The sequence below is a fragment of the Prionailurus viverrinus genome, chromosome C2, assembly GCF_022837055.1.
Source record: "Prionailurus viverrinus isolate Anna chromosome C2, UM_Priviv_1.0, whole genome shotgun sequence".
In the NCBI taxonomy this organism is placed as follows: Eukaryota; Metazoa; Chordata; class Mammalia; order Carnivora; family Felidae; genus Prionailurus; species Prionailurus viverrinus.
This window is the reverse complement of record NC_062569.1, coordinates 12,558,162-12,584,477: the sequence shown is the minus strand read 5'-3', so window position 1 is coordinate 12,584,477 and position 26,316 is coordinate 12,558,162. Positions and strand designations below refer to the sequence as shown.

Here is a 26,316-nt window from a genome sequence, read left to right as displayed (position 1 = left end):
TAACTTCTTTTGACTTGGAAATGGGAAATTAATGTCTAAGGTGCATTAGTTTGTATAAACTCTAAACCCTTGATAAACAAAAACCCTCACCTGGTGCCATTGGAAAGATGGTTAGTTCAATGAAAAACAAAATGGCATTTGCTTTATAATGATTCTGTTTTACAGTTAAATTTCTTAAAATATATTGTTTTGTATCAAGCCATTCAAAACCATCATGCTTTTTGGGGGGCAGTATCAGGAACTTCCAATTGTTGGTGACACAGGAGGGCCATTGGCCTCTTTCCCAACTATCATGACCAGGTTGCAATGGAAACAAGTCTAAGAACCAATTCTTTCACACATATAAGCATTTATTATCAAACAGGTGTAACAGTTTATAAACTAATAAGTAAACTCAAAAAGGGTCAGCCCGCTGTCCTAAATGCTCTGACAGCAAGATCCCCTTAGGATAAATGCAACAATATTTCACTGGCAGGAGTCAGGCAAACAAAAAACCTAGGAATCTACAACTGTAAATGGGCTATTTTGGAATCTATCTACACCTCTGTCTATCTATCTATCTATCTATCTGTCTATCATCTATCTTTCCTTTAGAATCTAAAGTTCCATTCTGAAGCATACAATCTAGGTTTAATGGATTCTTAAACCCTATTCATTTAAGCTTGGAAAGGCCTATAAAATGTGACATATCCTAAGATGTAGAATAAAGTCATCTAATGCAAACGCATATATACCATGCCATCTCAACTGAAGCACTTCGAATTACAAACAACACTGGAAATAACGCAAATGCCCATGAACAAGAGACAACGTGTTATATTCACAGAGTGGAATAGTCCAGGAATGAAAAAAACCAGATGACTAATGCCTGCAACAACATGGATGAATCTCAAAAACACTACATAGAACTAAAAAAGCCAAAAGCAAAAAGTGTTTTCTGTATGAGTCCATCTATATGGAAGTTCAAGAACAGACAAACTGGTTCACAGGGATAAAAGTCAGAATAGGGTTTGACTCCAGAGGAGAGGATGACAGACTGGAAAGAAATACACTGGAAAGAAATATTGGGGTGATGGCAATATTCCATATCTTGATCGGAGTGTTAGTTACATGGATATCTATCTACCTGTCTGACTAGCTAGCTAGCTAGCTACCTAAGTACCTATCCACATATGCATATATGTGAGTCCATTCAGGCTGCTATAGAAATATGCGATGTATATAACAATACCACAGACCGGGCAGCTTATAAACAACAACTGTATTGCTCACAGTTTTGGAGGCTGGAAGTCAGAGGTCAAAAAGCCAGCTTCTGTGTTGTAGACTTCTTGTAGTATCCTGGAAGACTCAAGAGGCTAGGGAACTCTGTGGGGTCTCTTTAGCACTAATCCCATTTGTGAGGGTTCCCCACTCATGACCTAATCACCCAACAGGCTTTGCCTACAAATATCATCATCTTTGGGGTTAGGATTTCCCCAAAGAATTGAATTTGGGGTTGGGGGGTACAAGCATTGCAGCCATAACAATACACACACATACATATACAGGTGCACATAAGTATACATATACATATACATATACATATACATATACATATACATATTATATGCTGAATATTTAAATAGACAGGTAATGATACTGTGATAAAAAATTACAAATGACATAACACCTATCTCTTCCCTGACTAAAACCTCTGGATAGCTTAGAGGTTACCATTTTATTAAGGAAGAAAATATTCATTTGGTCTCTTGAAAGTACTAACAGTAATTCTTGTCCTGTACTAAGCAGTTCCAATGGAGCAGGTGTTACAGTAGCTAATTGCCCTATATAATTCGAATCACTGAATTCTCCCAACAACTTCATGACATTAGATTGACCATTATTCCCAGTTTATCATGATGAAATCGACACCAGAGAGGTTGAGTATTTTTCCCAATGTCACAGCCTAGCAGGTGGCAGTGTAGTTCATTAGATCCAGGTGAGTTTTTTTAACTCCGGGTTTTTCTTAGTGCCATCATCACAGCTCCACGTGACTCCAATGCTACTGAAAGCAAGAGGAGGAAACTGTTAGAGAAAAGTTTTTTGTTTTGTTTTTTTTTTTTAATTTTTTTTTCAACGTTTTTATTTATTTTTGGGACAGAGAGAGACAGAGCATGAACGGGCGAGGGGCAGAGAGAGAGGGAGACACAGAATCGGAAACAGGCTCCAGGCTCCGAGCCGTCAGCCCAGAGCCCGACGCGGGGCTCGAACTCCCGGACCGCGAGATCGTGACCTGGCTGAAGTCGGACGCTTAACCGACTGCGCCACCCAGGCGCCCCGAGAAAAGTTTTTAAAAGATAGACCAAGAGATGAAGTCAAGGGTACAGGTAGAAAAGATTGGCACTGAAACAGGCTCTCTCTTTTTTCCTGCATTGTAATAAATGACCTCTACTGCCAATTTCAAATTGCTAGACAATATTTTTTTTTTATTATTTAAAGGACATCAATTCTGACAGGAGATGAGTTTCCATCCTAGTGTTACAGACCACTTCTAACGTGTTCAGCTGATTGAGTCACCACGATTTTACCCTTGTTCAACTTAATTCCAGTTTTGATCTTTCCCAAGATGTTTTACCAAAACTCATACTAAAATCTCTGGTTAATATTACAATCCAGTCTATAAAAATAAAATCAAGTTTGCTTTTTTTTTTTTTAAATTGGGGCAAATTCCTTTTAAATGGTAGAGCACAGGAAAATATCCAAATAAAGGAAAGATCTCACCTTCCTTTATTTATTCTCACACTATATTTACTAAATGAGCTTCATTTTGAAAGACTTCCCAAGAAACTAAGCAAGCGGGCACATGGCCTAGACCAGTCCCCAGAAGTCCAGTTCTGTATGGGTCAATGGCAATCCTTGGGTAAATAACTTGGTTCTGAACTTCTCTAAGGAAGAGATGGTCCCTGGAGTGGTCATCAATGCTTCCTCAGTGGAAGCGAACATTTGTGATGTTTTTAAAGAGGTATTTTCAAAAGGCTTGGATTTTTTGAGTAGGTTAAATTCTACATCAAAGACAATTGCCTTTCTCTGCTGTTCTTTGCCTACTCCTCCACACGCCCCTTCTTGCACATACAAATCGAATGCTCACACACACCCCTACACACATTCAGCATTCTGAACCAAACTGCGTGTCCATAGGGACAACTGAACAGCACTGGAAGCACCATGTGCAGCTCTGAACTGACAATTTATGCCTGCAGGTGGCTGCTTGCAAATGCAATTAGGCCCTGCTCCCACTGGGAGGGCTCAAGTACACCTCATTAACTGGGCCAAGACTGTATTAATACTAGTAATTTTCCACCTGCAAGAAAAATGGACAGCTTACGCCAAAGGAAGTGAAATATATGGCCAGGTGTCTAGGCCATGTACCCAGGGCTATTTTGTAAGGACAAGTATTCAAGCCTCAGTCCCTTATGTTTACATGGAGTTGGATCATCTGAGGCTCATCAACAGAGGTCTTTCTCAACAGAAAAAGAAACTCCTGTTCCTGCCTGGAATTTTGAAAAGTACAGTGTGTGGTCCTCTCAAAGTAAGATGTTTACAGTTTAGTGGGGGGAACACAGGCTTTGTTTGTAGTAAGACTGACCTATGTTCTGATCATATCTTGAAGATGTTAGCTTAATGATGAGCAGCAGAATCAGATTGCTTTATGCTAGTCTCATACTTTTTTCTTAACGTACCCAGGATCCAGGGCATAAAATCAAATGAATGAATGTCACGTCCTAGGAAATTAATAATTAAGGCCTTGGCCAGTTTCATTTAACCCTTTAAAAAACACAGGTTTATAAAGGCAGGTTGTGTTATTTTGAAAAAACATCTTAGAAGATCTTTCTGGGATTACAGTGTATCCTGAAGATGTCATTCTCAGATACAACATAAAGAATGTTTATTATGATGAGGATTTCTGGCTCGTTGAAGTTGTATGTTTCTATTATATGTCTATTAGCTGGAAAATAAAATTTGAAATAAAAATCACTGAGATATTAATCTCAAGTGATTCCTAATGTGAGTCAGAAAAAAAAAGCAGATGGCTTTGAGGGTAAGAGCTGGGACAAGAATCAAGTTCTTACTGCATGGTAGCAAGATGGGGAGAAAAGGGCTCCAGGGATAATGTGGAGCATGGAAGGAGAGAGGATGGTGACTCACTCTAGTACACAGCCACACCCAGGACATGAGTCTGCTAGGTGACAAAAATGAGCAGTCAAGGCTGGGCCAGTGCAAATTTCAGATCCACCTGCGTTAGAATCGTAGGCCATCAAGTTCTCTGTTAAGGCAGCATTTTAGCATATTGAAGAGTTCAGTCCCAGATTTAGACGGCCAGGATTTGAATCCTTGTCCCATCACCTGCTGACCATGTCTTTTGAAAGTTACCTGATCCATCAAAGCCTCAAATGGCCTCTCTTGCAGGTTGATGGCAGGGGTTAAAAAGTCCGTGCCAAGTGCTTGGCAAAGAGTAGGTACTCAATGTTCGTTAGCTCTCAATATTACATCCTGCTCATTACCTGAATCTTTGCTCTGAACTATAGCTTGGTTTAAAAAAACACCCCTAAGCAGTGTTCCAACATGTTCCAAAACAAGAAAAAGATGATGAAGAAATATCTATAAGAAAATGAAACAAGAGGTCTTGGTCCAGCCAATGCTATGCGTTCCTTTAAATCAGTTTATCCATCTCCTATCTCCTTTCTATTTATTTTCAAGGCTGAGCTCAATTCACCTTGACCTTAATAAAGCTCCAGCACCTAAAATCAGAGAAATCGTTCCTCCTTTCTCTAAATTCCCAAAATGCATTGTTTCTGTCCCTACTTGCATCACTTAGTTCTTTCTGCTTGGTACTGTGGTTAATTGCATTGACCATCTCCCCAGTTAGCTGTTAGAAACAACAGCTAATTTAGGGAATTCTTGAGGACTCATCTCTGATTCCAAATAGAGCCTAATGCTTTCAGCACAGCAAATAATGTTAACTGTGCCTATGTAATTAATACTGAGACCAGAAAATATTTTTTTTCTTGGACAATAAGACACTGAACACACACACACACACACACACACAGGTAACTTATTGTAGTTCAGCAAACTTGTCTCAAAAGTGAAAATGTACACATAGCTTCACTGGACAATGCAATATTTTGAAGGGAACAATGTATTATTCTAATCAATGAAAGACACAGAGGCAACTCCACCCTCTTCCCAAATCTGTAGCCTTAATTAACCTCACAGAAAACATCAAGGAAGGAAAACAGACCAATAGTCCTGCACATAGAATCCTATTGCGGAGAGGAAATTCCTGTAGCTCTCTGTAATAAATGAAAGATGGGAATCCACCTGAAAAAAAAAACAGTTGAAACACAAAGGTAGTGATGAATTTTCTTATAATTGCAAATGTACATATTTTAACATATGTTTATATTAAATATATTTTTTAAACTTTTGTCTCACAAAGGTTATCGTTACAAACACCTCAACGAACACCTACAAATTCCCAGTTTATTTAAACCCAAAACTGTAGGTCTGGTGTTTGAAAAATATTTCAAATTTTCTCTCTCTCTCTCTCTCTCTCTCTCTCTCTCTCTCACACACACACACACACACACACACACACAGTATATTTTAAGTGCACAGCATGATCCAAAATGTACCACCAGTCACCACTAGTACAAATTTTTCTCTTGCTCTGTAAGTGGAATTTAGGTTATCTTTTTAAGTCAGTGTTTGGATCCAGAAAGGCTTTTCGTTTTAGTCTTAAGAAACAATAATCAATTCCTTTAAGAGAGAAAAATGTGTTTTTCCCAAATATGTTGCACAGAAAAGATAAGGCAGCTTCTCCCTGGGGAGACGGGAAGAACAAACAGTGTTGTCAACACAGGAAGGCTGCTGCAGAGGTGGAAACATCCCCCTGCCACCCTGAGTAGAGAAAGCCAGGAAGTAAGGGCTGTTTACTTGGGAACTGCCATGAGAACCAGGCGGCAGCCCCAACCTCAAGGGGGGCAGAAACAACCCAATCTGGGAAAGGCTGTGATCCCACCAGGGCTTTCTCCCATCCTCCGCAACATGATCTCTTTCTGAACTTGGGACTGCGGTGCTCAGGAAGAAGCCACCATGCCTGTCCTCCCCAGGACACAGCTGGGAATTGGGCCAGAAGAACCTGACAAGGATTTAGGATGGGGAAAAAATAAATAAATAAGACAAAACTCTAAGACTCTTAATTCAGACTGTCTCTAGGGAGAAATGGGCTTGGGTGGATAATCTATGTGGCACATTGATGCTGTGTCAATTGAACTGAGCAGGAACTGTGTTTATCAGGATTGTTTCCATTGCATAATTCCATGTTAGCATGGGCCACAAGAAATACATATAGTGGCATTTGGAAATTAAGCATAAACCATATTCTTTTAAAGCTCTGAAGGTCAGCACATACACAAGTGGGTTTGGGCAGAAGCCAGGCACATGGGCCCTTCAGGTCCCCAAACACAGCCCCTTTTAGCTTCCCAGCTCCCAAGCCAATGTGTGCTTAGCACCGCGAGGAAGCACAGGTTTCTCCGGTGGGTTGTTCACATCATTGAAGCTGGAGGCTCGAGACACAGGCTGCTGGGCCCTTCAGTTTGTCGTTGGGGATTCCAACTCATCCTCTTGCATTTGTTGGTCTTTTTTTCCCCCTCTCCTGCTTCACGTCTGTCTTTCCTTCTTGACTGCCCGCCTCGCTGGCTTCAGACTCCGGCCACAATGTTAGAAACAACAGCTGCCCATAAACCTCTTAATCTCCTCCCATAACTGTGAATGGTTAAATTTCTGTAAAAAGACAGTTTCTTCTATATCACTCTTAGTGGTTCTTTTTCTCTGGTCAGACTCTGCCTGACGCCATCTAAATTCCAGAAGAGAATTTACCAGTGTTCTTGGTGCTGGGATTGACCTGGTTATTTACCAGATGATTTGATATAAGGCAAAATGGAGCTCTTGAGCTTTCGGATAAAATTAACTCATGAAAACATAATTACAGAGTTGAAGAATGGGACAGGAGCAGATGGCAATAAACTCTATTCTAAAGCAATGAAACTGACAGCTGAAAACCTTGAGAATTCTGGATTAGATAACGTTGCAAGGAATGCATGTTCATTTAATATGTATAGACCTCTATATATTTATAAACACACATATGAGTGTATATACACACACAGAAAGTTAGAAAAACAACATGTTCACGAGCAAACATCTCCATGGGACTCATTTCTGTAAATAAATATGAATTGGTAGGCCGCCACAGGAATACTGAAATGTGAACCTTTAATCCAGGCTGGCTTGAAGAAAATAACATTGCTCTCTGTAACTTTGAGAAATAAGAATGATTGGCTACAGTGTTTCATATATTACTTGTTTATACTCCATTTCATTTCCAAAAGTCTTTGAGGGAGCTTGCAAAATAAGTACACTAAAATAAAATAACATAAAATAAAACAAAACAAAATAAAATAAAATAAAAACAGATGATGAAAGCAGAACAGAGGAAAAATATGACTCAAAATATAAAACAGAGCTAGTCTGAAGCAAAATTTAAATAATGTACAAATTTAAAACAATACAAGCAATTAATTCCTGTGCTATTGGGTATAACAGCAGCATGAAGGCCTGAAAAACAAATGTAGGGTTAGACTAAATTAATAAAGATTTAGTATCCTGTATGTGGAAATTGATCATTTAATTTTACTGTATATTAATCAGGTCCTTTCTATAATATTTATTCCATTTATGGTTCTAGGTCCTAAAAGATCCAGGCAATCAGGAAAACGTTCAGTGAAGATTACCAAAATAGTGAAAAGACTTAAAATAGTGCCTCGGGAAGAATGGCTGAAAAAGCTGAATGGTTTCAACCTAAAGAAGAGAGATTTTATGAGACAGAATAACTGTTTTCAATATAAAGAGCTCCTACATAGAATAGGGCAAATTTGAAATGAATTGCCTGGGGATGAATTATAAAGTGAAAGAGTTAAAGGTAGAGGAAATAAGTATATTCTGAATATAGTATTGATATCCAAAAAAATGTAAACATGAAATAAAATGTTTTGAGAGGTTTTGAGCAGCGGTCTTCAAGGAAGTCAGGCTCCTCCTTTCTGGGGATGTCACCAAGAAGAGGCAAACACTGGGCATGAAGCTGAAAAGAGATGATGTCAACAGTCATTTCCTGTCTTAATCCATATCATAAACACCATCCCAGGACTGGTAGTACATGCTCTTTCCAAAAATCAGAGGTCAAGTCCTTACGGCTTAAGAAACAGGACAGAGCCCCAAAATGTGAATACTTGGGCGCTTTGTTCATTTGTCTGGGGAGCTGACAAGCAAAAAGTCACCTACTGGGACACATTTACTCAGTGACACCCTCCCAATTCTCCTTGATGGCTGCTTCTACATTTTATAATCCTTCCAATCTCCCTCCCTAGATTATCCACTAGAGGTTACCCAAACCAGTTCCAAACCACAGATAGATATGCTTAACCCTACCTGGAACTAATAGTTTTAAAATCAGTTTCCAACATTTAAAAACAAGAAAAAATGGGGCACCTGGGTGGCTCAGTCAGTTTAGTACTCAACTCTTGGTTTCAGCTCAGGTCAGGGTCTCATGGTTCATGAGTTCCAGCCCCGCATCAGGCTCTGTGCTGACAGCAAGGAGCCTGCTTGGGATTCTCTCTCTCTTTCTCTCTCTCTGCCCCTCCCTCTCTCACATTCTCTCCTCCCTCTCTCTCAAAATAAATAAATTAACTTAAAACAATAAAATAAAAATAAGGAAAATTCACACAAAAATGCCTGACAGTTAGTCTTGAAAAATAGAAAGATCTGGGACTACTGAGCCCTCTTTCCTGTGTGGCATTGTCATGACCAAAGCCAAATTTTATTTCCCCTCTTTATATGAAACTTGGGTCTCCAGTTTACCACCACCCCTGACTGTCTAGTGCATTTATGTTAGCTACCTGGCCTTTGCTTAATTTGCAATCCTTGCCATGTATTTTGAACACACTGGTAGACATTTTTCTTTTTGACTGGGAAACTTTTAGTAAATGTTTATATATATTCTTAAGAATGTCTTAGCTGTGTTCCCTAGAGATTAGAGCCTGAGGCAAGGATTAAGTGCTGATGCTTTATTTGAGAGGTGCAAACCTAGGGCAACAAGAGTACAGAAAGAGGAAAGTGAGAGAGGAAATCACAGGAATCAGCTGCTAGGAGATGTATCATGTCACTGGGCATAGCACTGACCTTGGCAGGTGCAAACCCTCAGCCCTGTGAGATGTCACAGGCCAATTTTTATAAGAAACTGTGTTATCACAGGTGGAAGAAAGAGAGGGATTGACTCTTTCCCACCTACTGGGTCCCACTGGTCCAAGTTTGTCCCATTGGAAGTTAACCTCTCTATGCTTCTGAGTTATATGATCTGGCTCCTTCCATGGCTTCTATCATGCCAGATTTATTCTCTGAAGTGCAGGTTTTTTAACCCTATTCTAAAAATGGGAGGAGGAGACAAGAGTTCCAGGTGTGTGACTGGTGAGGCTAGCTCTACAGTAGTAGCCAAAGGCAGTGCAAGTAGGTGCTTGGCCCCAGGTGGTAGAACTCACCATGGACGGATCCGAATGGAATCAGTCAGCCACTGAGGAAAAGCGAGTGAATGAGAGGCATTGGATAGTGATGTTGAGAGAGTCTAAGGTGGGCGTCAACCAACTATGGCCAATAGGCCCAATGTGCCCTGCCATTTGTTTGTGTATAGTCCATGAGCTAAAAATGACTTGACAGCTTTTGAATGGTTAAAAAAAAAGTCAAAGGAAGAATGATATTTCATGACACATGCAAATTATATGAAATCCCGATATCAGTGACCATAAATAAAGTTTTATTGGAACACGGCCACAGCCATTCATTATGGATTATCTACGTCTGCTCTCAAGCAACAGAGACCACATGGCCTGCAAACCATAAAATATTTACCACCAGGCCTTTCAGAAAAGGTTTGCCAATCTCTGGTCTAAGGAAGCCCATTTAGTGTATCTGAATCAAGAAGCAAAATGCAACATTCTCAGCAAAATGCGATAGGGCTATAATTGCTCAAAAATTATGGTAAAAGCTACTACAATTTACACACGCCTACTTATGTTCTCATAATTGTGAATGTAATTGCACTCCCATGTGCAATCCAAAGAGCTCTCCATGGTTAATGTCCCATGATCTATTTATTGAATCACCTACAAAAAGGACAAAATAACTTATATGGGTTTAACCCAAATAGCAATACGGTAACTATTCCAGAAGAAAATAATCTCAGGGCATTATTCTTACAGATGACCGAGAAAGAAAGAGAAGTAATATTATTTATTAAGTTTCTAATTCAAGTCATATGTTTTGAATTTAAAAATCCTACTTGGAAAAAAAAAAAGCGCACACATGGAGAAGCCACCGCCCTGAGCACGTCCTTCCGTACACATTAGCAGGCACACTGCTTCCTGCAGTTATTATCTGAGCTGAATTAAAGGTCCACAGTGTGCCAGCTCTGTGCCAGGTGAAACGATACACAGCCACAGTAATAATAGGACCAATTTTGCTGACAGCTAGAACACAGAAGCAGTCTCTGTGGCTGACTATATTAAGAACTCCAGACAAAGAAAGATTTTGAGCATTTAGAGGATATCTGGTATTCGGGGATTAGCTAAAATGCTGTTTATTTACTCAGAAGGCATCCACTGCAAGCCTATTGTGGACTAGATTCTGGGGGAGATGCTAAGGGTAGTTGAACACACAGGACGCAGCCCCCGCCCTGGCACCGGGGGTATGACCAACTAGCGCTCCAGCCCCCATGACCTGGATGCTGTAAACTATGCATTCCCTCCCAGAATAGCCCTCTCTGGGGACCTGGGCTCCCAGTGGAACAGCATCTAACTATTCTTGGCTCCCCTTCCCGAGACGAGCCTGACCTCTCATGGCAGCTAGAGAGCATGAGTGGCTGGAGTCATGCAAGCCTCTCCCAGGGTATGTGCCCCCAAGCCAAGCCTCTGCAGGGCCTGGGCTCCGGGAGGCCTCCTCTGCACAGTCTGCCTCTCAGAAGCTAGTTTGGGACAACCACGTGTTCTTCCGATCTGTCTAAATGTGCATATTCCTCAGGAGTCTTAGAGGACCTTGGACTATGAAGCTGGGGCTTGATTTATTTATGCGCTTTAAGAGCACTGGGCTTCTTCCTTTCTGATAGGACTGACTGGGCATGGTCAGGGGTCTCTCTGAAACAGCCACTTGACCACACTCTGTGTATATGATAAAATGTTCTCAATACTGACTCTAAGAAACAGTGTTTTTAAAAGTACTTTGGTATGAGGCAGCATGGGGTAGAGCACACATACATGCTCTGTGATTACTCTGCCATTTTTGGCCATGACACACACATCATTATTTACTCAGTTCTGCTCTAAAGATGCACGAAAGCCGTATTCCTATGTGAACTGGAGGAGGAATTCTGTCACTTGAATACACTGAAAGCAACTTATCTTATTATTTCATAATTTAAAGAAAATTATAGTCATGACATTCTGGAAAAGGCAAAACTACGGAGACAATAAAAAGACCGGTGGTTGGAGCACACGAATGGCTCAGTCGGTTAAGCGTCTGCCTCTGGGTTTCGGCTCAGGTCATGATCTCACGGTCATCAGATCGAACCCTGAGTTGGGCTCTGCACTGACATCGTGGAGCCTGCTTAGGATTCTCTCTCCCTCGTTCTCTGCCTCTCCCCACCCCTTCTCTCTCTTAAAAAGAGGGAGCGAGAGAGAGAGAGAGAGAGAGAGAGAGAGAAGATCAGTGGTTTCCAGGGGTTAGGGAGGAGGGAGCGATGAATAGGCAGAGCACAGAGGAGTTTTAGGGTAGTGAAAAAAATTTGCATGATAGTATAATGGTGGATAGATGCCATTGTACATTTGTCCAAACCCATAGAATGTACAACACCAAGAGGGAATCTCCATGTAAACTCTGGACTTTGGGTGATAATGATGTGTCAATGGAGGTCCATCAATTATAACAAAAGTGCCACTGTGGTGGGGGAGGTAGAGGAGGCTGTGCCTGTGGGTGGGGAGGGAGTAGATAGGAAATCTCTATGCTTTCCTCCCCATTATGCTGTGAACCCAAAACTGCTCTAAAAAAATAACAGTAAAGAAGTCTTTAAAAAAAAAATGGTGGTAACACAGAACACTGGATGAAAGCGAACTGAAGAAATGTAAAAAGAGGTTTCCATGTAGAAATAAAACAACATCTTTGTTTAAAAAACAAAAAGCTTTTAAAATGTTTATTTATTTTTGAGAGAGAGAGAGAGAGAGAGAGAGAGAGAGACAGAGCATGAGCGGGGGAGGGGGAGAGAGAGAGAGGGAGACACAGAAACCGAAGCAGGCTCCAGGCTCCCAGATGTCCACACAGAGCTGACATGGGGCTTGAACTCACAAACTGTGAGATGGTGACCTGGGCTGAAGTCGGATGCTTAAATGATGGAGCCACCCACGTCCCCCAAAACAATATCTTTCTAGGAAACAAAGCCTTCGCCTTCAATTATACATTGGTGTCTCATGTATAACTGAATAAGTTTTGGCCACCTTGGGCTTTAGTGTCCTTATTTCTAAAATGACAAGGTAGGATGAGGCTGCTTGTCTATGAATTTTTGAAGGCTAGACAAGTGCTTGGTATACAGAAGGTACTCAATTATTAAACTTAATTTATTGTTAATTTGATTCACTGAAGTTAATCCAGCTCTAATCTTCTATGGCTGGTCTTGAGTCCAGAGTACTTTAGGCTAAGCTTGATTTTTCTTTCAGTTGACTGTTGTGCATGGCTTGCCTGCTGGACTCGACTCTTGTCTTTCTGCTTCTGTGTCTTAATTGCCCCTCTGTGGTTTACTGCAGTCCCAGCTCACCAGGTTTCTGACCCATTCCAGCTGCAGGATTTCAGACAAGGCCACAATCTTGAGCCCAAATAAAGCGTTTTGAGGAAAACATTTCCTGGTGTTTTACAAGGATTCTATACACATTCTGCATCCTGCTGAGTGAAGCTTTATCGCACAAACCACTGGGAACAGGAGGACCCTGATTGGAGAATGGGAGAAGCATCATTCTTTCCCACATCATGCCAAGAGTGTCAGAGGCAAGGCTTTCATATGAGCCTTTGGGAGAATACGTAAGTAAAAACCTAAAAATATTTGCAACAGATTCATATTTTATACTGCAGGGTAGGCTCTAAGCAATAAGGCAAAAATCATGGATAGTCAAAATAACATTAGAGAATATCCAAGACTTCCCATAGCTTCTAGTATGGTATAAATTCAACAGATGCCTTCCACCCCCAGCCCTTTAATTCTCAGCACTGAAAAAAAAAATCATTCTTTAGTTGAATTCCAGAGTGGACAATTGGCTTGCATTTAGGGGATGGGTTATGTAAAAATATGCATATTATTTTAAAAAGCACAATTAGGGGCATCTGGGTGTTTCAGTTGGTTAAGTGTCCGACTCTTGATTTCCTCTCAGGTCATGATCTCAGCATGGTCGTGAGATTGAGCCTTGCGTCTGGCTCAGCGCAGATCCTGCTTGAGATTCTTTCTCTCTCTTTCTCTCTGCCCCTTCCCCTTTCTTGTGCGTTCTCTCTCTCAAAATAAATAAACTTTAAAAACGTGAAAAATGAAAAGCAGAATCATACTCAGTTAAACAATATATTCTCACTATGGGATGTATGCTTACCCTGGGTCTTAGACTCATTCCGTGAAATGACAAGTGAAAAATGAGCTGTTTTCCTCATTTTCTTTTTCTTTTTCTTTGCTGACCTGTAAGAGTTGGGGTTTATGTTAAATGTATACATTATGGCACTCCCCTGTACCTATAGGAAACCTAACATCCAGCCTAAATGGGGTCAGTACACAGAATCAACTGGAAATGTGTCCGGGGGCCCCTGAGACTGGGCAGAACCTTCACAGTCTGATAGGTTCCAAAAGCTGGAGAAGCAGGGTGCTGAGGACAGGAGATAACCAGTGATGGGTGCTGGGCTCATGCTACGAGGGATGATGTAGGTCATCAGTTCAGAAGGTCCAGCACTGGGTATGCGAAGCTGTGAAGCTGGGCCTGGTGTAGAGCTGGAGAGTCCCTAACCCCAGAGAACAAGTATGAGAGATGGGTAGGCCCTGTGGATTCAGAGCATCCTTAAGTGAATTCGAACAAGGTACTACTTTGGCAGACAGCCCTGCCCCAAGGCACACGGCTTGGCACCAGCCTGTGGACCAGACTCCTGCCCCACCCCCAGACCCCTGCCCAGCACTCTTGTATAGTGCTCGGACTGTGCCACGAAGTGGCCCGGATGATGAAAGCCTCACCAAAGGGGGAGCGATGGTCAAGATCTGTCTTAATCCTCCCACTTAGTGAAACCAAGTTGGTCTCAGGGCTTGGGGCATCTCAGCAGGTGGGGGCTGCAGAGCTCTGAGGCAGGCCGCCAGGTCTCTCATTCTGTGAACTGGGCTCCAGAACAATCCTTTAATCCCACCAACAATCCCTGCAACAAGAAACTCGGATTCTCCTTTTATTTAATTAGAGGACCATTTTCTCACGAGCATTCGGCCTGATTTGTTAATACCTATTGTTCAGCATGTAATTGCGTATTCAGCACTGCTCAATGGTAGCAGCGTCATTTGGGCTTGTACTGCTTGCTTGCTTTACATTTTTTAAATCCTTTCCTTAAGCGTATATGATTCATTTTATTACAATGCATGAAATCAAGGCATTCCAGGAGGCACTCTTGTGGTTATGCGTTATTTCTGATAGTTGTTAAGACACATAGAGAAGACCTTGCCAAACCAGTTAGAATACCACCAGGCTGACTCAAAAGTCTTGCAGTATTTTTGTTTGTTTGTTTATATTTTAACATTTATTCATTTTTGAGAGAGAGAGACAGAGACAGAGCGTAGGCGAGGGAGGGGCAAAGAGAGAGAGGGAGACACAGAATCAGAAGCAGGCTCCAGGCTGAGCTGTCAGCACAGAGCCTGACACGGGGCTCGAACCTACGAGCCATGAGATCATGACCTGAGCCGAAGTTTGATGCTTAACCAACTGAGCCACCCAGGTGCCCCAAAAGTCTTGTGGTTTTGAGCGATGGCCAGAGGTAAGACTGAGTCTTGGAGATGCCTGCAACCTTCAGACATTTACTCATTGAAAAGTAGACCCATTTTGAATGAATGAAAGAGTGAATCAAGCATTTAGTGCCACACAGCAGCAATCAGATCCTTTTTCTCCCAGTTATCTTGATGTTCTCTAGACACCCAGATACATTCTAGAAAAAGCTTTGCAGGTTTCAGGAAAATTGAACATAAACTACCATGGGGCCCGTTCATCTCATTGGCCTTCACTGTGTCATTAGGGGCCGGAATGATGGCATGCAGGCATGTGTGAGCGCAAATGAAAAGGGTGGAGCTATCATTTGATGTTGAATGTCACACAGTGGCCTTATCCTAACTTTACGATTTCTACCGTCTTCCATCCTTAACTCCCTCCCTTCCCCCCAAACCTTACCCTTCAGCCAAAAGGAATTCCTTACTCACTCTTCCCCACACAGAGCCAGGCTGTTCCACACCCTTGCCTTTGGCCAGTGTTGTTTTCTTCTGCCTCATCTCTGTTCCCAAGGCAACGAGAATGACAAAAATGTCCAGTAGGCTAAGACTTATTTACAATTGCAACACTGCATTTAATAGACATGAAGTAAGATTGTCAGCCACACCCTAGTATGGTCACCATCTTCTCCTCTCAGAGAGCAAAATACTCAAATACACATTTACTCTTTTTCAACAGCTATTTACCTGGCACCTATTATGTCGTAAACATTGTTCTGAGAACTGGAGATATAGAACTGAACACAAAGCAAACCCCTTCATTCACCAAGGGTCCCGAATGAATCTTTCAGTGTTTTACTCTCTGAAACACATTTAGTTCCCCATTATAACACTAAAAAAATACACTAAGTTATACCATTAACCTGAAGTCGTTCCATTAATAGCCAGAAACTACTTATAGTTGACATTCTATTCATTTTATACATATATATTTAGGTGAAGGGAGTGTTTGCAGAATGTTCTCCAAAATTCTAGTTAAATAGTTAACATTGCTTTCCATTGTCTGTAGGATAATTCTATACACTTTTAATTTTAAAAATAAACATGTTTTGATTTTAAAAACTGAGCTTTAAAATATTTTTCACTATTCAAAATTTTAAATAAAGTTTTCTTGCTGGTTTTTTAATAAAACACACATATAGAAAAGTACACAGAACGTAACTGTGAAGTTCAGTGAATCACACAATGAATTTCTCAGAGAAAATGCCAATGTTACCATCACTAAGATGTAGAGAGAGAATATTACTGACACCCCCAGAAATATTGCTTATGTCTTTTATGAGTCAAAACACCCACCCTTCTCCCCAAAGTTAACCATGATCCTAGTTTCTAATACTCTTGTTAAGTTTTACTTCGTTTGGAACTCCATATAAATGGAATTCAAAAATCTATAGTCCTTTATGTCTGGCTTCTTTCTTGGTCTCAACATGCTTGTGAGATTAACTCATGTTATGGCACGTGGCTGTATGCCATTGTATGAATATGCCACAATTGATTCCCCTATTCTACTCTTCACCTCGTTGACTCTGGTATGTCAATTATGCCCCTGTGCCTAGGCTGAATTCATCACAGTGTGGCGTGTGTATGTATTTTAACTACCCTAGATAAGATGCTTTACCAATCATTTGCCTTCCCTAAGCACAGTAAATTTTCTTCATCACCTCATCCCATACTTGTCAAAAGTCTATTCCCATGCAACAGCACATAGTTCAGATTGATTGGAAATATGCTTCCACCTGAAGAGGGGTCTCATTTGTGGTTTCTAAACATCACGTATTCTCACCCTGTCTTTTAGAAATCTCCAGCTCTTGTTGAGTGACCGCTGACATTCTACACGTGTTCTCTTCTCATAATGTTATCATCTTTTTGTTACATGGATCGCTGCCTGGTCAGAACTCAGCAGAAAGCAAACAAATAAAATAAAAAATACAAGATACAAAATAAATCACCTCAGCAGGCTGATGATTAAACACAGGCTGGTCACTGGGCAGCCATGCCTGCTAAGGCCACAGGAGTGGATTTAGGATACCTGCTGCCAACGAAGTTGAGCACGACCTCCCAGTGTCTTCTTTATGAAGCACCCTGAGGAAAAGTCCCCGTCAGAGCCTTGTTCCAAAATCAGCTATCCTTTCCCTGGGCAGTTGTCTGTCTTTACCCTAAGGAGGTAAAAAAAAAAAAAAAAACAAAAAAAAACAAAAAAAACAAAAACGCTTAAATGTGGTTTTCAGAATACGCAAAGCCAGATTTATGACTCCAGAGTGCATTTTTCATCTTATCTCCACCTACATCTTAATTCCAATTTTATGTTCTACCTCTCTCCTTTTGCCCTAATTTTAACTTGCAATGATGTGTGGCATTGCCACACATTGAACTTCTGAAATATATATCTGGAAGAAAGTAGAGTATACAGTTACTAGGGCATGAATCGCCTCTATTACTGGTTTGGTTACCGAATGTTCTTATGATTCAGAAGCACCACCATCTTGACCAGGACACAGGTGTGAGGAATGGAGAAGCCATATTCTATTTGCAAATTTATCATAGTCTTTTGGGTTTAAAAGATGTTATTTTCTCAATCTATCACAATCTTTCAAGTTTTAAAATTCCATTTTTTTCCCCATTTAGGGATTACTTGATAACTTAGGAGAAAAATTACTAAAAAGTAGGTTTTTCTGAACATTTTAATGCTTCTGCCTCTCATTCCATATTATTGTCTGTTACAGAAAGATCTTTAAGATATTCTATTTAAACAAGAAAAATAGGGGACACCTGGGCGGCTCAGTTGGTTGAGCACCCAACTTCATCTCAGGCCATGATCTCATAGTTCATAAGTTCAAGCCCCGTGTTGGGCTCTGTGCTGACAGCTCGGAGCCTGGAGCCTGCTTCACATTCTGTGTCTCCCTCTCTCTACCCCTCCCCTGCTTGTGCTCTGTCTTTGTCTCTCTCCCTCAAAAATACATAAACATAAAATTCTTTTAATTTTTAAAAAAAATTAAAAAAAGAAAAGAAAAATATGACCCTATATTTTTATTGCCTTGAATAAGCAAAAAGTATTTCTAAGAAGATACACTAGTAACTAATAAGAATAGTTACCTGTTTGGGGGTTGGTGACTGAGTAAATGAAAGAACAGATAAAGGTGAAAGTTTTCACTGACTTTTTCCTCATATTTATTGGGTTTTGGCATAGGTTGGCATGTTTGGCAGGTTTGATAAATTCAAAAACTTAAATAAACAACAACAAAAAAATCATACACAAAATGAAAGCACCTCTACCCCAAAAAAACCAAAACAATTGTCACAAAACAGCATATTTTTATGAAGCAGTGTTTTTATATAGTAACAATCATGAGAGTTGAGAAGTAGATCAGGGATAATTATGTCAACATGCCAAATAATAGAGTAAAATTACACACACACACACACACACACACACACACACACACATATCTATATATATCTTCAAAGGGAAGGGAACGAACTTGCTGCCAGCCCTTATGGAGCAAGCAGAACCAGACTACCACCATAAAAACTAGAAAGCTGGAAAAAATACATGTAACATCTTTTAAACATTGGGCTACAGGAAAAAGCAGGACATTCTCCTTGAGACAAAGAGACTAATGATGGGAGCCCTAGAATTACCACAGCTCTCTGCCTCATAGCATATTCCAGACCACCGTGCAGGGAGGGCAATCCAAGTATATTACGGCATTTGGACTGAGCTAAGGAAACGGAGATGGGGGAGGCTGGGGCAGCTGGGATCTGCGGAGCAGAATGGAAAGGAGGAAGCCGTGCAGAGAAATAGCTCCAGAGGTCTACATAGGGGTCTTGAATGCGTTGCTGAATTCTAAGCCACATAATATACGGCGAAAATCTATGAAGCTGGGCAAAAATGATTGGAGATCTGGAAACTGACGCTTCTCTGGAGATCTCACAGAGCTGGCAGAAGTCTGCAATTCTGCGAAACCAGTGGGGAGGGTCCTTAGTGAAGGTTGAAGCCGGGGCATTCCGTGGAGACCGAAGAAGAGTAAACGGTATAGTAATAGGACTAAACCAGTCCTAGAGTAAAGGCTACTTGAGGCCAGCTCTGTCCTGTAGAACTTGCTACATTTATGGAAATGGGTTGCATTTGTGTTGCTCAAAGCACTTGCCAAAAGACATTGGTGGCTCCTTGAGTACTCAAAATGTGGCTCGTGTGACTAAGGAAATTAACTTTTAATCATATTTAGTATTAACAAATTTATTTATTTATTATTTATTTATTTATTTATTTATTTTTTAACGTTCATTTTTGAGAGAGAGAGATAGAATGCGAGTGGGTTGGGGCAGAGAGAGAGAGGGAGACACAGAATCTGAAGCAGGCTCCAGGCTCTGAGCTGTCAGCACAGAGCCCAACTTGGGGCTTGAACTCACGAGCTGTGAGATCATGACCTGAGCTGAAGTTGGATGCTTAACCGACTGAGCCACCCAGGTGCCCCGTATTAACAAATTTAAATAGCCGAATGTGGCTCATAGCTTCTACCCGTTAGCCACAACCTTAGACTCACTATAGCAACATCACAAAACTTGAAAACAAGCTTCAGAAGGATCAGACTGATTCTGAAGTCATTTAATTTCCTTTGAGAACAAAGTCTAACACTCTTTTGGAAAAGACAACAAAATAGTCGATCACGGCTCCCCTGTGTGACAACTAGCAGACTGTGGAGGTAACAGGGTTTGACCTCTAAGGCTAGATCAGGAAAGCATTGGAGCCTCCACCTTAGTCTCTTAGACCTCATTAAGAGAAGCCTGCCGTGTTGGGGAAACTGAGACCTCCCCCACCCTCGGGCCACCAAAACCCAGCACCAACTTGCGGGTCATGTGGTTGGGCTATGTTGAAACAGATCCGCTGACCCCAGTCACACTCTCGGTTAACTGCAGCATGAGGGACTTCTAACCACAAGCTGATGAAAAACTCTGAACCAGGACCGGTCAAGCTACTCCTGAATTCCTGGATCACAGACACTGTTAGCAGTATAAAAATATATTTTTTGCTGCTTTCAGCCCCTACGTTTGAGGACATTTTAAGAAACACAATATCAAATAACTAAGGCAATTGGGAATTATTCAGTGACAATATATTTGACAACCTAAATGAAAAAATTACAAATTCCTCCAGCCATACAAATAATCACAACTGTCACAAGAAAAAATAGAATATGTGAATAGCTTCATATCTATTAAAGAAATGGAATTTGTAATTAAAGTGTTCACACAAAGAAATTCCAGGGTCTGATGATTTACTTCACTGGTGAATTCTATCAAAGTGTTAAGAGAAAATTATATAAATTCCATACAAACTCCTCCAGAAAATAGAGGAGGAAAAAACATATCCAAACTCATTTTACAAGGTCAGAATAGCTCAGATACCATATCCAGGAAATACATTAAAAGAAAAGAAAGCCAGACTAATGTCCCTCAAGAACATAAATTCAAATATCCCTAAGAAAATATTAACAAATTGAATCCATTTATAAATAGGATAATGCATCATGGCCAAGTGAATTTTTGTCAGGAATGCAAAATTGGATTAACATTCAAAAATCAATTAATAGAAAATGTTCTGAAATTAGATATTGGTAATGGTTGCAAAACCTAATGAATACACTAAAAATCACTGAATTGTATACTTAAAAATGATGAACTTTAATGGCGTGTGAATTATATCTCAATAAAGCTATTATAAAACTTTCAATTAGTGTAAATCACCAAATTAACAGAAAAAGAAAGAAGACTCATGATTATCTTAAAAGAGGACTGAGAAGTATTTAGCAAAATTCATCCCCTATTCATGATAAAAACTCAGAAAAAAAACTACAATTAGAAGCTCAACCTGATAAGATCTAACAAAGAAACTACAGATAGCATCATCCTTGAAGGTGAAATCCTGAATGCTTTATTCCTAAAATCAAGAACAAGGCAAGGATATCCACTTTCCATTTCTATTCATCATTGTGCTACAGATCATAGATAAGGCGACAAAAATAAATAAAAGGATGAAGTAAAACTGTCTTTATTCACTGACAACATGATCATAGAAAAAGCCCTAACATGATCTACCAAAAGGAAGCTACTATAACTATTTCGCTATTTTGCAAAATAAATAGTCAACTCACAAAAACCTACTGTGCTTTTATATATTAGCAGTGAACAAGTGGAGATTGAAATTGAGAAATAAATTTTATTTACAACAGCAAAGACATCCACTTTTAGCAGAATGAGACAGACCAGATTTACCCTTCCTCCCGAAACAATTTTTTTTAAAACGACAAAGTACATAAAACCAAAGTGTTCAAGATATTTGAAATCAGATAAAGAAGGGCGGTGATCCCCGAGAGACAGAAGAAAATGAGATGAGTCATAATGGCTTCATCTTACTGTCGTCAGAAGAGCGTTTCCAGGCTGTACTGAAGAGACGGGGCGGGTTGCAGGGAGCCCAGGGAAAGGACTCCCTGAGTTAAGGAGACGGAGTTAGACGTCCAGAAGAACCATGGCAGACAGAATTTACTGGACAGCCTACTGGAGTGGAGACAACTGCATAAAGAGAGAACATAGGATTTATGCAGGGTATATAATAGAATACTGCTCAGTGCATGCGAGGAAACTACCAGAAGCCAGGAAAGAGTCACACAAAGAATTAGAGGTAGTAGTTCCCAGCACTCACACAGGTCTAGAAACTGTGCCATTTCCCACTGGCCAGAGTGGAAACGTTCCTGATTCCTGGGGCTTTGGGTAGATGGCCAATGGGTCTTGCCCCACTAGTGCCTTTCATCTTCCTGCCCAGCAAAACTTGAGAGCCAGACTCTAAAAGATCAGACTGTTTCCAAGGAACTTCATTGCAATCTCAGTACAAAGCTTACAGATATATATATATATATATATATATATATATATATATATATATAGGAATACAAAAGTATCCAGCTCTAATAACATAAGTTTTACAGCAGCTCAAGGTCAATAAAAAATTCCAGGCATAACCTGATGGAACATTATGCGGGTATGAAAAAATGTAAAGACGAGGGAAATCTCTTTGAACTAATAGCGAGGGATTTCCAAGACATAGCTTCAAGAGAAAAAAATGCTAAACCTTCAAAAATTGTCTGCAGTATGTTAACACTTTATGTAAGAAAGGCATGCAAGATAATACACCCGTATCTCCTCATTTGTCTAGCAGTGATTTTCTGTTTGCTACATTTCTGAAGGAATTTTGGGAAGATAAACTGGAGACTAAGAAAATGGTTAGCGAGAGGAGTTTGTGTGAAAAGTTTGGGAATAAAGAGATGACGGAATAGGGTATCAGGGTTGAAGAAGGAGTTACGCTTCCTTGAACATAACTTTTGGTAGAACTTAGACTCTTAAGACCATAGTAATGTTTCATTTATCCTTTACATACCCCCAAATTAAACACATAATTAAAAGCAATCAGGACATGTGGGTAACTCAGAGTGGAGTGCAAACACTAGCAAATGAACCTGAGTATATTACAAACAAATAACATACCCACACCTAAGGGCATGGGAAGAAAAGAACCATCCAAAGTAGCTATGGAAACCTATACCTTGATGATACTGTAAGGCTAAAGACAAAAATAACTGTACATAAAAATTATAACCTAGTCAGGAACTAAGTTTTTGCTTTTGTTTTTAAACAGCAGTAATGTCTAGCAATTCTGAAATTACTTCATGATTATAGTGGGGAAAAAAAGTGAATAGATCATAGATAATGAGAGCCAGGGTTTCTTAATGTCAGAAAAAGAATTTATAAATAAGGAAAAAGGGAAGCTAACATAAACCCTACGGGGGGTGCATGGGTGGCTCAAGTCAGTTAAGCATCCGACTTTGGCTCAGGTCATGATCTCACGGTTTGTGAGTTCGAGCCCTGCATTGGGCTCTGTGCTGACAGCTCAGAGCCTGGAACTTGCTTTGGATTCTGTGTCTCCCTTTCTCTCTGTTCCTCCCCTGTTTGTGCTCTATCTCTCAAAAATAAATAAATTTTTTAAAAAAGGATTAAAAAAAATAAACCTCATGGTATAAACTTAGAATCAGAGATAGCAGTATTAATGTATGTCCATATAGATTTTTAATGTATGTTCATATAGATTCATAATATATAATATGTACATATGGATTAGGTATACATACATAAAAAATCTAGCTCTGTCTGCCTGAAGGTCAGAGCAATGACTCCCCAATAACAATGAGAATACCTAACACCCAGATACTGGCTCTAAACACTACATTCAAATAAAAAGAACCAGAGCTCCTTCAAGAGTGATTAATCCTAGGGGTGGAGCCTCGTAAGTATCAAGTGACCCAGTGACATCGTGTGGTGCCAATATGCTCAGAAAGTCAGTGGAGTCTTGATAATAGCACACAGGAGCCCACTTGAAGGAGGCCTTAATGGCCCCAACTGGGAAAATATTGACAACAAAATTTTAGGAACAAATCTGGATTTTAATCCGTGAATAAACATCCATGAGTCCGTAATGGTAGACAGATAATGAAACAAATAAATAAATATGGGAGAAGACACAGCTTTTCCTCACAGGAGTGTCCAAATTAATAATAAATGGAGAAAGGACCGTAGAAATAAATGATGCAGACAAGATTTGGGGAATATTGGTTGCTACTCGCCCCAGTATAATTTGCATACAATAAAATGCCCCATTTTATGTGTACAGCTTGATGAATTTTGACTAATATACACACCTATGGAGCTATCACAAAAATCATGATTTGGAATATCTCTATCGTGCGAAGAAGTTCCCAGCCTGCACGTTGCAGTTCATCTGTCCTATCCCTGGGTCACGACAACCACCAATCTATTCTCTGTCACTGTGCATTAGTTTGGCTTTCTCTAGAATTTTAATTTATGTTACTCTAAAAAGCATTCTGACCTAAATTGTAAACTCAATGAATAAACTCAAAGAGATAATACAAAGGTTTTCTTGGGGCCCCTGGGTGGCTCAATTGGTTAAGCAAGAGACTTGATTTAGGCTCAGGTCGTGATCTCACAGTTCATGGGATGGAGACCCAAGTCAGGCTCCACACTGAGCCACTGAGTGAGGAGACTGCTTGGGATTCTCTCTCTCCCTCTCCCTCTCTCTGTTCCTCCCCTGGTCAAGCTCTCTCTCCTTCTCTCTCTCAAAGTAAATAAATAAACAGTTTTAAAAACCCACAAAGCTTTTCTTTTTTTTACATTCTCTCAAAACACAACATATAATATCTACGTCTCAAGCCGGACTTCATTTGGAATGAGATTCTCCCGGTATTAGTGAGCCTGGGGAGAAAAACACAGAACCTATGCCATGTTGTCCTGCAGATGAAATTTAATACTGGACCTATTAGCTACTCCCTGCCCCAGGCCTGGAAGGACAGTCAGAGGAGATGTTGTAGCAGAGCTAGATTAAAACCTCTTCCAAGACTAGAGTTGTCTGGAGAGATTGGGACCATGCAGGGATGGCTGTGTCTCCCTTCTCCCCCCACCTCAGTCCTTCCCGTGTCTCCTGGTGGCTGAGTGTAGTGGAAGCAGGGGGCAGAGGAGTCCAGGAGAGGCGGCGTGGTGGGTGCAGCCCCTACAGCAGCAGGGAAAGCAGGGGAAAGCAAGGAAAAGGGTTTGAGGGCAAACGGGCAAATGACCAGTCCACTCCCAATATGAATTGCTTCTTCACCTTTGGTGTTGAAAAAAACGGAAGGGAAAATGGGCTAGTATGGAAGGTTTGAGGTTCTAAATATTTTATCTTGACCTTCTCGAGCAAGGAGAAAGGGGACAAATCATTTCCTTTCAAAACACCTCCCAGGGGTGTTTTGTAAAATAGTGAAAATATGCCAGGAACTTATCACAGCGCCAGATGAACACGAAGTAATCTCTGTGCTTGAAATCTTACCTCGGAGGGTCATTCCATTTTGAGTAGAAAATGAAGCAAATCCTAAGTGAAAAGAGAACAAATATTTTAACATCTGAGCATTCCTCTTTGTAAAATTAAATAAAGCAGAGAGACTGATAGAACAACAGCCAAGGCATTTATCTTTTAGAAACGCTGAAGTATCACTAAGCAAATAATAAGCCAGAGAAAGCAAACATTCATTTTCCTGCTATTTCAGGGTGTGATCCTGATTCTTTCAATTCAGCATATTTGTGAACCGCCTTGCCCTCTTTCCTGCATTCTCTCGAGTCTTCCGTCCTTGCAGGATGCTGTTCTTTCACACATGTTGTTCTTTCTTAATAAAGTAATAGCCGACACAATCTGCCCTCTACAGTGTAATTATGTTAGCCTGTTGTTATTGATTCTGTTGCTAAGGTCTGAGACTCTGCTAATGCTCCACTGAGGGAATAGTAGGAAGTGGGGGAGGGGAGAACATGTTCTTACGATTTTCCCATAAACCAGATGTTTTCTTTAACTCTTACATCTTTAAAATATTTTCTCTTGAGAGAGGGAAAAAAAGGGAATAGAACAAGTTTCGGATGCCAATTCTTATTTTCTCAGCATACCACAAGTACACACCCACATAACCGAGGGCGCAGAATCCGTGTCTGTGGGTACTGGTGTATCTGTTCCTCATTTGATAAGCTACACATGTGATGCAAGTCAAAGCTGGCTCTGCAGTTGACTGTGTATTCTTTTCCTTTTCCCCATAACTCTCTTTCAATTGCCATTGCTGTATTAATGCACTGCCCTTCCCAGAGTGGGGTAAAACAACAATTTCGTCATTTCGCAGGTTTTGTGGGTTAACAGTTTGGCTAGGACGCAGGGGAGACTATCACCTGGGCTCAGCTGGAATGGTCCCCCAGAATATTGCCTCTCCAGCATGGCAGTTTCAGGGCAGTAAGGTTTCCATAGCAATTGGTTTCTCCCAGAACAAGTGTCCCAAGAGAACCAGAATGCTGAGTGGCCTTTTACGATCTATCTTTAGACATCCTGTAACCTCATTTCCACTATACCCTATTGCAGTGGCTCTCAGTCAGGGGCAATTTTGCCCCCCACAGGACGTTTTGGTTTGTACAAGTTGGGAGTGGTAGGGGACAAGACCAGAGGCATCTGGTGCCTCAAGCCCCAGCTGCCGCCAAACATTCTACAGTGCACGATCCTGTCTGTT

At 40.6% G+C, this 26,316-nt stretch overlaps 2 long non-coding RNA genes across 4 annotated transcripts; both read right to left on the bottom strand.

Moving 5' to 3' along the window:
• Positions 1-369: 369 nt before the first annotated feature.
• On the bottom strand, positions 370-14,986 carry LOC125175739 (uncharacterized). 3 transcript variants are annotated; one of them, XR_007155950.1, is made up of 4 exons: positions 14,396-14,986; positions 13,770-13,852; positions 5,282-5,361; positions 370-2,044 (listed from the first exon to the last, which is right to left on the bottom strand). It is a non-coding gene; the product is annotated as an uncharacterized LOC125175739 (long non-coding RNA). The 3 variants fall into 3 exon arrangements; XR_007155949.1 differs by having other exon boundaries at positions 370-2,041; XR_007155951.1 differs by lacking the exons at positions 370-2,044; positions 5,282-5,361 and adding an exon at positions 7,420-8,182.
• Positions 14,987-15,132: 146 nt separating this feature from the next.
• LOC125175738 (uncharacterized) lies at positions 15,133-25,497 on the bottom strand. Its single transcript, XR_007155948.1, has 3 exons — positions 25,107-25,497; positions 21,596-21,751; positions 15,133-17,337 (listed from the first exon to the last, which is right to left on the bottom strand). It is a non-coding gene; the product is annotated as an uncharacterized LOC125175738 (long non-coding RNA).
• Between the last annotated feature and the right edge of the window lie 819 nt (positions 25,498-26,316).